This window comes from Calliopsis andreniformis, chromosome 11 (genome assembly GCF_051401765.1).
Source record: "Calliopsis andreniformis isolate RMS-2024a chromosome 11, iyCalAndr_principal, whole genome shotgun sequence".
Taxonomy (NCBI): domain Eukaryota; kingdom Metazoa; phylum Arthropoda; class Insecta; order Hymenoptera; family Andrenidae; genus Calliopsis; species Calliopsis andreniformis.
This window is the reverse complement of record NC_135072.1, coordinates 4,392,992-4,405,561: the sequence shown is the minus strand read 5'-3', so window position 1 is coordinate 4,405,561 and position 12,570 is coordinate 4,392,992.

Below are 12,570 nucleotides of genomic sequence, written 5' to 3'. Positions count from 1 at the left end.
CAATCCTCAATCCTCAGACCTCAGTCATCAATATTCAACCCTCAGTACTCGTCCTCAATCCACAACACTCAATCCTCAATCCTCAATCTTTAATCGTCAATATTCAATCTTCAATCCTCAATGCTCAATCCTCAATCATCAATCCCCAATCCTCAATCTTCAATCCTCAATCCTCAATCCTCAATCCTCAATCCTCAATCTTCAATCCTCAATACTCAATCTTCAATCCTCAATCTTCAATCGTCAATACTGAATCTTCAATCCTCAATCCTCAATACTCAATCCTCAATCCTCAGCCCTCAGTCCTCAAATCTCAATGCTCAATCCTCAATACCCAATCCTCAATCCTCAATCCTCAATCCTCAATCCTCAATCATCAATCCTCAATACTCAATCTTCAATCCTCAATCCTCAGTCCTCAAACCTCAATCCTCAATCCTCAGTGATCAATACTCAATCTTCAATACTCAATCCTCAATCCTCAATCCTCAAACCTCAATCCACAATCCTCAATCTTCAATCCTCATTTCTCAAACCTCAATCCTCATCCCTCAGTTCTCATCCTCAACTCTCAATTTTCAATCCTCAATCCTCAATCCTCAATCTTCAATCCTCAATAATCAATCTCCAATCCTAGATACTCAATCCTCAATCCCCAACCCCAATCTTCAATTATCAATAATAAATCTCCAATCCTAGATCCTCAACCCTCATTCCTCAATCCTCAATCCTCAATCCTCATTCTTCAATCCTCAATACCCAATCCTCAATCTTCAATCCTCTATCAACAATCCTTAATTCTCTATCCTCAATCCTCAGTCCTCAGCCGTGAAACCTCAATCCCCGACCCTCAGCCCCCATCCTCAATCCTCAGTCCTCAATCCTCAGTCCTCAGTCCTCAAACCTCAATCCTCAACCGCCAGACATCATCCGCAATCCTCAATACTCAATCCTCAATCCTCAATCCTCAATCCTCAATCCTCAACCCTCAATCCTCATTCCTCAAACCTCCTTCCTCAGTCCTCATCCTCAATTCTCAATCCTCAATCCTCAATCCTCAATCCTCAATCTTCAATCCTCAATAATCAATCTCCAATCCTAGATCCTCAATGCACAATCTTCAATCCTTAATTCTCAATCTTCAATCCTCAATCCCCAGTCTTCAATCTTCAATCCTCAATGCTCAATCCTCAATCCTCAATCCGCAGTCCTCAATCCTCAATCCTCAATCCTCAAACCTCAATCCTCAAACCTCAATCCTCATTCCTCAAACCTCAATCCTCAACCCTCAGTCCTCATCCTCAATTCTCAATCCTCAATCCTCAATCCTCAAACCTCAATCCTCAATCCTCAGTATTCAATCATCAATACTCAATCTTCAATCCTCAATCCTCAATCCTCAATCCTCAATCCTCAACCCTCAATATTCAACACACAACCCTCAGCCATGAATCCTCAATACTCAACGATCAATCCTCAATTCTCAATACACAATAGAATATCCAGAATCCTCATGGTTCAATACTCAATCCACAATATTCAATAATCAAATCTCAATCCTCAATCTTCAATCCTCAATACTCAATCTTCAATCCTCAATCCTCATTCCTCAATCCTCAATCCTCAATTTTCAATCCTCAATCCTCAATCCTCAGACCTCAATCATCAATATTCAACCCTCAGTACTCGTCCACAATCCACAACCCTCAATCCTCAATCCTCAATCTTCAATCATCAATATTCAATGTTCAATCCTCAATGCTCAATCCTCAATCATCAATCCTCAATCCTCAATCTTCAATCCTCATCCTCAATCCTCAATCCTCAACCCTCAACCTTCAATCCTCAATACTCAATCGTCAATCCTCAATCCTCAATACTCAATCCTCAATCCTCAATCTTCAATCCTCAATACTCAATTTTCAATCCCCAATCCTCAATCCTCAATCCTCAATCCTCATTCTACAATCCTCAATACCCAATCCTCAATCTTCAATCTTCAATCCTCAATTCGCAATCCTCAATCCTCAATCCTCAGACCTCAAGTAACAATACTCAACCCTCAGTCCTCGTCCTCATCCACAACCCTCAATCCTCAATCGTTAATCTTCATTCATCAATATTCAACCTTCAATCTTCAATACTCAATCCTCAATGTTCAGTCCTCAATACCCAATCCTCAATCTTCAATCCTCAATCCTCAATCCTCAATCCTCAATCCTCAATCCTCAATCGTCAATCTTCAATCCTCAATACTCAATCTTCAATCCTCAGTCCTCAATCCTCAGTCCTCGGTGCTCAAACCTCAATCCTCAACCCTCAGACATCATCCTCAATCCTCAATCATCAATCCTCAATCCTCAATCTTCAAACCTCAATATTCAATCTTCAATACTCAACCCTCAGTCCTCAAACCTGAATTCTGAATCCTCAATACTCAACCTTCAAACCTCAATCCTCAGTCCTCAGTACTCAACCATCAACGCTCAATTCTCAATACTCACTAGATTATCCTGAATTCTCAGGATTCAATACTCAAACCTCAACCCTCAACACTCAGCCCCCATCCTCCATCATCAATCCTCAATCCTCAATCCTCAATCCTCAATCGCCAATCTTCAATCCTCAATACTCAATCTTCAATCCTCAGTCCTCAATCCTCAGTCCTCAGTCCTCAAACCTCAATCCTCAACCCTCAGACATCATCCTCAATCCTCAATCATTAATCCTCAATCCTCAATCTTCAAACCTCAATATTCAATCTTCAATCCTCAACCCTCAGTCCTCAAACCTGAATTCTGAATCCACAATAATCAACCTTCAAACCTCAATCCTCAGTCCTCAGTACTCAGCCATCAACCCTCAATTCTCAATACTTAATAGAATATCCTGAATTCTCAGGATCGAATACTCAAACCTCAACCCTCAACACTCAGCCCCCATCCTCCATCATCAATCCTCAATCCTCAATCCTCAATCTTCAATCCTCAATACTCAATCTTCAATCCCCAATCCTCAATCCTCAATCCTCAATCCTCAATCCTCAGACATCAATAATCAATCTTCAATCCTCAATACTCAATTTCAATCCTCAATCCTCAATTCTCAATCCTCTATACTCAATCCTCAACCCTCAATCCTCGATCCTCAATCCTCAGCCCTCAGTCCTCTAACCTCAACGCTCAATCCTCAATACCCAATCCTCAATTTCCAATCCTCAATCATCAATCCTCAATCATCATTACTCAATCCTCGATCCTCAATCCTCAATCCTCAATCCTCAGCCATCAATCCTCAATACTCAATCTTCAATCCTCAATCCTCAGTCCTCAAACCTCAATCCTCAATCCTCAGTGATCAATACTCAATCTTCAATACTCAATCCTCAATCCTCAATCCTCAATCCTCAATCCTCAATCCTCAATTTTCAATCCTCAATCCTCAATCCTCAATCTTCAGTCCTCAATAATCAATCTCCAATCCTAGATACTCAATCCTCAATCCCCAATCCCCAATCTTCAATCCTCAATAATCAATCTCCAATCCTAGATACTCAATCCTCAATCCTCAATACCCAATGTTCAATCCTCAATAATCAATCTCCAATCCTAGATCCTCAACCCTCAATCCTCAATCCTCAATCCTCAATCCTCAATCCTCATCCTTCAATCCTCAATACCCAATCCTCAATCTTCAGTCCTCTATCAACAATCCTTAATTCTCAATCCTCAATCCTCAGTCCTCAGCCGCCAAACCTCAATCCCCGACCCTCAGCCCTCATCCTCAATCCTCAGTCCTCAATCCTCTGTCCTCAGTCCTCAAACCTCAATCCTCAACCCTCAGACATCATCCTCAATCCTCAATCCTCAATCCTCAATCCTCAATCCTCAATCCTCAATCCTCAATCCTCAATCCTCAATCTTCTATCCTCAATACTCAATCTTCAATCCTCAATCCTCAATCCTCAATCTTCAATCGTCAATACTGAATCTTCAATCCTCAATCCTCAATCCTCAATCCTCAATCATCAGACTTCAAGAGTCAATACTCAACCCTCAGTCCTCGTCTTCAATCCACAACCCTCAATCCTCAATCGTTAATCTTCATTCATCAATATTCAACCTTCAGTCCTCAATCCTCAATCCTCAATCCTCAATCCTCATCCTTCAATCCTCAATACCCAATCCTCAATCTTCAGTCCTCTGTCAACAATCCTTAATTCTCAATCCTCAATCCTCAGTCCTCAGCCGCCAAACCTCTATCCCCGACCCTCAGCCCTCATCCTCAATCCTCAGTCCTCAATCCTCTGTCCTCAGTCCTCAAACCTCAATCCTCAACCCTCAGACATCATCCTCAATCCTCAATCCTCAATCCTCAATCCTCAATCCTCAATCTTCAATCCTCAATACTCAATCTTCAATCCTCAATCATCAGTCCTCAAACCTCAATTCTAAATCCTCAATACTCAACCTTCAATCCTCAATCCTCAGTCCTCAGTACTCAACCATCAATCCTCAATTCTCAATACTCAATAGAATATCCTGAATTCTCAGGATTCAATACTCAAACCTCAATCCTCAACCCTCAGCCCTCATCCTCCATCCTCAATCCTCAATCCTCAATCCTCAATCTTCAATCCTCAGTACTCAATATTCAATCCCCAATCCTCAATCCTCAATCCTCAATCCTCAATCCTCAGGCATCAATACTCAATCTTCAATACTCAATCCTCAATCCTCAATCCTCAATCCTCAACCCTCAATCTTCAATCCTCAATAATCAATCTCCAATCCTAGATCCTCAATCCTCAATCCTCAATCCTCAATCCTCAATCCTCATTCTTCAATCCTCAATACCCAATCCTCAATCTTCAATCCTCAATCATCATTCCTCAATTCTCAATCTTCAGTCCTCAATCCTCAGTCGTCAAACCTCAATCCCTGACCCTCTGCCTTCATCCTCAACCCTCAGTCTTCAATCCACAGTCCTCAGTCCCCAAACCTCAATCCTCAACCCTCAATATTCAACATACAACCCTCAGCCATGAATGCTCAATACTCAACGATCAATCCTCAATTCTCAATACTGAATAGAATATCCTGAATTCTCATGGTTCAATACTCAATCCACAATATTCAATAATCATATCTCAATCCTCAACCTTGAATCCTCAATACTCAATTTCAAACCTCAATCCTCAATTCTCAATCCTCAATACTCAATCCTCAATCGTCAATCCTCAATCCCCAACCCTCAATCTCCAATCCTAGATCCTCAACCCTCAATCCTCAATCCTCAATCCTCAATCCTCATTCTTCAATCCTCAATACCCAATCCTCAATCTTCAATCCTCTATCAACAATCCTTATTTCTCAATCCTCAATCCTCAGTCCTCAGCCGTCAAACCTCAATCCCCGACCCTCAGCCCCCATCCTCAATCCTCAGTCCTCAATCCTCAGTCCTCAGTCCTCAAACCTCAGTCCTCAACCCCCAGACATCATCCGCAATCCTCAATACTCAATCCTCAATCCTCAATCCTCAATCCTCAATCCTCAACCCTCAATCCTCATTCCTCAAACCTCATTCCTCAGTCCTCATCCTCAATTCTCAATCCTCAATCCTCAATCCTCAATCCTCAATCTTCAATCCTTAATAATCAATCTCCAATCCTAGATCCTCAATCCACAACCTTCAATCCTTAATTCTCAATCTTCAATCCTCAATTCCCAGTCTTCAATCGTCAATCCTCAATGCTCAATCCTCAATCCTCAATCCGCAGTCCTCAATCCTCAATCCTCAATCCTCAAACCTCAATCCTCTACCGTCAGTCCTCGTCCTCAATCCTCAAACCTCAATCCTCAATCCTCAATATTCAATCATCAATACTCAATCTTCAATCCTCAATCCTCAATACTCAATCCTCAATCCTCAACCCTCAATATTCAACACACAACCCTCAGCCATGATTCCTCAATACTCAACCATCAATCCTCAATTCTCAATACTCAATCCTCAATCGCCAATCCTCAATCCCCAATCCTCAATCTTCAATCCTCAATCCTCAATCCTCAATCCTCAATCCTCGATCCTCAATATTCAACACTCAATACACAATCTTCAATCATCAATCCTCAATCCTCAATCCTCAATCCTCAATCTTCAATCCTCAATATCCAATCTTCAATCCTCAATCCTCAATCCTCAATCCTCAATCCTCAATTTTCAATCCTCAATCCTCAATCTTCAATCATCAATATTCAATCTTCAATCCTCAATGCTCAATCCTGAATCCTCAATCCTCAATCCTCAATCCTCAATACTCAATCTTCAATCCTCAATCCTCAATCCTCAATCCTCAATCCTCAATCTTCAATCCTCGATTCTCAATTCTCAATCCTCAATCCTCAATCCTCAATCCTCAGTCCTCATTCTACAATCCTCAATACCCAATCCTCAATCTTCAATCTTCAATCTTCAATCCTCAATTCGCAATCCTCAATCCTCAATCCTCACACCTCAAGTGTCAATTCTCAACCCTCAGTCCTCGTCCTCAATCCACAACCCTCAATCCTCAATCCTCAATTTTCAATCATCAATATTCAATCTTCAATCCTCAATGCTCAATCCTCAATCCTCAATCCTCAATCCTCAATCTTCAATCCTCAATCCTCAATACTCAATCCTCAATCCTCAATCTTCAATCCTCAATACTCAATCTTCAATCCTCAATCCTCAATCCTCAATCCTCAATCCTCAATCTTCAATCCTCGATTCTCAATTCTCAATCCTCAATCCTCAATCCTCAATCCTCAGTCCTCATTCTACAATCCTCAATACCCAATCCTCAATCTTCAATCTTCAATCTTCAATCCTCAATTCGCAATCCTCAATCCTCAATCCTCACACCTCAAGTGTCAATTCTCAACCCTCAGTCCTCGTCCTCAATCCACAACCCTCAATCCTCATTTCTCAAACCTAAATTCTCAACCCTCAGTACTCATCCTCAATCCTCAATCCTCAATCCTCAATTCTCAATACTCAATCTTCAATCCTCAATTCTCAATCCTCAATCCTCATTTCTCAAACCTCAATCCTCAATCCTCAATCCTCAATCCTCAATCCTCAATCTTCAATCCTCAATACTCAGTCCTCAATCCTCAATCCTCAATCCTCAAACCTCAATCCTCTACCGTCAGTCCTCGTCCTCAATCCTCAAACCTCAATCCTCAATCCTCTGTATTCAATCATGAATACTCAATCTTCAATCCTCAATCCTCTATCCTCAATCTTCAATCCTCCACCCTCAATATTCAACACACAACCCTCAGCCATGAATCCTCAATACTCAACCATCAATCCTCAATTCCCAACACTCAATAGAATATCCTGAATCCTCATGGTTCTATACTCAATCCACAATATTCAATAATCAAATCTCAATCCTCAACCTTCAATCCTCAATACTCAATTTCAATCCTCAATCCTCAATTCTCAATCCTCAATACTGAATCCTCAAACGTCAATCCTCAATCCCCAATCCTCAATCTTGAATCCTCAATCCTCAATCCTCAATCCTCAATCCTCAATCATCAATCCTCAATCCTCAATCCTCAATCTTCAATCCTCAATCCTCAATACTCAATCCTCAATCCTCAATCTTCAATCCTCAATACTCAATCTTCAATCCTCAATCCTCAATCCTCAATCCTCAATCCTCAATCTTCAATCCTCGATTCTCAATTCTCAATCCTCAATCCTCAATCCTCAATCCTCAGTCCTCATTCTACAATCCTCAATACCCAATCCTCAATCTTCAATCTTCAATCTTCAATCCTCAATTCGCAATCCTCAATCCTCAATCCTCACACCTCAAGTGTCAATTCTCAACCCTCAGTCCTCGTCCTCAATCCACAACCCTCAATCCTCAATCCTCAATTTTCAATCATCAATATTCAATCTTCAATCCTCAATGCTCAATCCTCAATCCTCAATCCTCAACCCTCAATATTCAATCCTCAATCCTCAATACTCAATCCTCAATCCTCAATCTTCAATCCTCAATACTCAATCTTCAATCCTCAATCCTCAATCCTCAATCCTCAATCCTCAATCTTCAATCCTCGATTCTCAATTTTCAATCCTCAATCCTCAATCCTCAATCCTCAGTCCTCATTCTACAATCCTCAATACCCAATCCTCAATCTTCAATCTTCAATCCTCAATTCGCAATCCTCAATCCTCAATCCTCAGACTTCAAGGGTCAATACTCAACCCTCAGTCCTCGTCCTCAATCCACAACCCTCAATCCTCAATCGTTAATCTTCATTCATCAATATTCAACCTTCAGTCCTCAATCCTCAATCCTCAATCCTCAATCCTCAATCCTCAATCCTCATTCTTCAATCCTCAATACCCAATCCTCAATCTTCAATCCTCAACCCTCAATCCTCATTTCTCAAACCTAAATTCTCAACCCTCAGTCCTCAATCTCAATCCTCAATCCTCAATCCTCAATCCTCAATCCTCAATTCTCAATACTCAATCGTCAATCAATCAATCCTCAATCCTCAATCCTCATTTCTCAAACCTCGATCCTCAACCCGCAGTCCTCATCCTCAATTCTCAATTCTCAATCCTCAATCATCAATCCTCAATCTTCAATCCTCAATAATCAATCTCCAATCCTAGATACTCAATCCTCAATCCTCAATCCCCAATCTCCAATCCTCAATAATCAATCTCCAATCCTAGATCCTCAGCCCTCAATCCTCAATCCTCAATCCTCAACCCTCATTCTTCAATCCTCAATACCCAATCCTCAAACCTCAATCCTCAATCGCCAGTCCTCAATCTTCAATCCTCAGTGATCAATACTCAATCTTCAATACCCAATCATCAATCCTCAACCCTCAATCCTCAATCCTCAATCCTCAATCCTCAATCCTCATTTCTCAAACCTAAATTCTCAACCCTCAGTCCCCATCCTCAATCCTCAATCCTCAATCCTCAATCCTCAATCCTCAATTCTCAATACTCAATCTTCAATCCTCAATCCTCAATCCTCAATCCACATTTCTCAAACCTCAATCCTCAACCCTCAGTCCTCATCCTCAATTCTCAACTCTCAATCCTCAATCATCAATACTCAATCTTCAATCCTCAATCCTCAATCCTCAATCCTCAATCCTCAATTTTCAATCCTCAATCCTCAATCCTCAGACCTCAATCATCAATATTCAACCCTCAGTACTCGTCCTCAATCCACAACCCTCAATCCTCAATCCTCAATCCTCAATCCTCAATTCGCAATCCTCAATCCTCAATCCTCAGACCTCAAGAGTCAATACTCAACCCTCAGTCCTCGTCCTCAATCCACAACACTCAATCCTCAATCGTTAATCTTCATTCATCAATATTCAACCTTCAGTCCTCAATTCTCAATCCTGAATCCTCAATCCTCATTCTTCAATCCTCAATACCCAATCCTCAATCTTCAATCCTCAACCCTCAGTCCTCAATTCCCAATCCTCAATCCTCAGTCCTCAGTCCTCAAACCTCAATCCCCAACCCTCAGCCCTCATCCTCCATCCTCAATCCTTAATCATCAATCCTCAATCTTCAATCCTCAATATTCAATCTTCAACCCTCAATCATCAATCCTCAATACTCAATCCTCAATCCTCAATCCTCAATCCTCAATCCTCAACTCTCGATCCTCAATCCTCAGTCCTCAGTCCTCAAACCTCAATCCTCAACCCTCAGCCCTCATCCTCCATCCTCAACCCTCAATCCTCAATCCTCAATCTTCAATCCTCAATTTTCAATCTTCAATCCTCAATCCTCAATCCTCAATCCTCAATCCTCAATCCTCATTCAACAGTGATCAATACTTAATCTTCAATACCCAATCATCAATCCTCAACCCTCAATCCTCAATCCTCAATCCTCAATCCTCATTTCTCAAACCTAAATTCTCAACCCTCAGTCCTCATCCTCAATCCTCAATCCTCAATCCTCAATCTTCAATCCTCAATTCTCAATACTCAATCTTCAATCCTCAATCCTCAATCCTCAATCCTCATTTCTCAAACCCCAATCCTCAACCCTCAGTCCTCATCCTCAATTCTCTATTCTCAATCCTCAATCATCAATCCTCAATCTTCAATCCTCAATAATCAATCTCCAATTCTGGATCCTCAATCCTCAATCCTCAATCCCCAATCTTCAATCCTCAATAATCAATCTCCAGTCCTAGATCCTCAACCCTCAATCCTCAATCCTCAATCCTCAATCCTCATTCTTCAATCCTCAATACCCAATCCTCAAACCTCAATCCTCAATCGCCAGTCCTCAATCTTCAATCCTCAATGCTCAATCCTCAGTCCTCAATCCTCAGTCCTCAATCCTCAATCCTCAAACCTCAATCCTCAACCGTCAGTCCTCGTCCTCAACCCTCAACCCTCAATCCTCAATCCTCACTCTTCAATCTCCAATCCTAGAGCCTCAATCCTCAATCCTCAATCCCCAATCTTCAGTCCTCAATAATCAATCTCCAATCCTAGATCCTCAATCCTCAATCCTCAATCCTCATTCTTCAATCCTCAATACCCAATCCTCAATCTTCAATCCTCTATCAACAATCCTTAATTCTCAATCCTCAATCCTCAGTCCTCAGCCGTCAAACCTCAATCCCCGACCTTCAGCCCCCATCCTCAATCCGCAGTCCTCAATCCTCAGTCCTCAGTCCTCAAACCTCAATCCTCAACCTTCAGACATCATCCTCAATCCTCAATCCTCAATCCTCAATCCTCAAAATTCAATCCTCAATACTCAATCTTCAATCCTCAATCCTCAGTCCTCAAACCTCAATTCTGAATCCTCAATACTCAACCTTCAATCCTCAATCCTCAGTCCTCAGTACTCAACCATCAATCCTCAATTCTAAATACTCAATAGAATACCCTGAATTCTCAGGATTCACTACTCAAACCTCAATCCTCAACCCTCAGCCCTCATCCTCCATCCTCAATCCTCAATCCTCAATCCTCAATCTTCAATCCTCAGTACTCAATATTCAATCCCCAATCCTCAATCCTCAATCCTCAATCCTCAATCCTCAGGCATCAATACTCAATCTTCAATACTCAATCCTCAATCCTCAATCCTCAGTCCTCAATCCTCAATCCTCAATCCTCAAACCTCAATCCTCTACCGTCAGTCCTCGTCCTCAATCCTCAAACCTCAATCCTCAATCCTCAGTATTCAATCATGAATACTCAATCTTAAATCCTCAATCCTCTATCCTCAATCTTCAATCCTCCACCCTCAATATTCAACACACAACCCTCAGCCATGAATCCTCAATACTCAACCATCAATCCTCAATTCCCAATACTCAATAGAATATCCTGAATCCTCATGGTTCAACACTCAATCCACAATATTCAATAATCAAATCTCAATCCTCAACCTTCAATCCTCAATACTCAATTTCAATCCTCAATCCTCAATTCTCAATCCTCAATACTCAATCCTCAAACGTCAATCCTCAATCCCCAATCCTCAATCTTCAATCCTCAATCCTCAATCCTCAATCCTCAATCATCAATCCTCAATCCTCAATCCTCAATCTTCAATCCTCAATCCTCAATCCTCATCCTCAATCCTCAATCTTCAATCCTCGATTCTCAATTCTCAATCCTCAATCCTCAATCCTCAATCCTCAGTCCTCATTCTACAATCCTCAATACCCAATCCTCAATCTTCAATCCTCAACCCTCAATCCTCAATTCCCAATCCTCAATCCTCAGTCCTCAGTCCTCAAACCTCAATCCCCAACCCTCAGCCCTCATCCTCCATCCTCAATCCTTAATCATCAATCCTCAATCTTCAATCCTCAATATTCAATCTTCAACCCTCAATCATCAATCCTCAATTCTCAATCCTCAATCCTCAATCCTCAATCCTCAATCCTCAACTCTCGATCCTCAATCCTCAGTCCTCAGTCCTCAATCCTCAATCCTCAACCCTCAGCCCTCATCCTCCATCCTCAACCCTCAATCCTCAATCCTCAATCCTCAATACTCAGTGATCAATACTCAATCTTCAATACCCAATCATCAATCCTCAACCCTCAATCCTCAATCCTCAATCCTCAATCCTCATTTCTCAAACCTAAGTTCTCAACCCTCAGTCCTCATCCTCAATCCTCAATCCTCAATCCTCAATCCTCAATCCTCAATTCTCAATACTCAATCTTCAATCCTCAATCCTCAATCCTCAATCCTCATTTCTCAAACCTCGATCCTCAACCCTCAGTCCTCATCCTCAATTCTCAATTCTCAATCCTCAATCCTCAGTGACCAATACTCAATCTTCAATACCCAATCATCAATCCTCAACCCTCAATCCTCAATCCTCAATCCTCAATACTCAATTTCAATCCTCAATCCTCAATTCTCAATCCTCAATACTGAATCCTCAAACGTCAATCCTCAATCCCCAATCCTCAATCTTGAATCCTCAATCCTCAATCCTCAATCCTCAATCCTCAATCATCAATCCTCAATC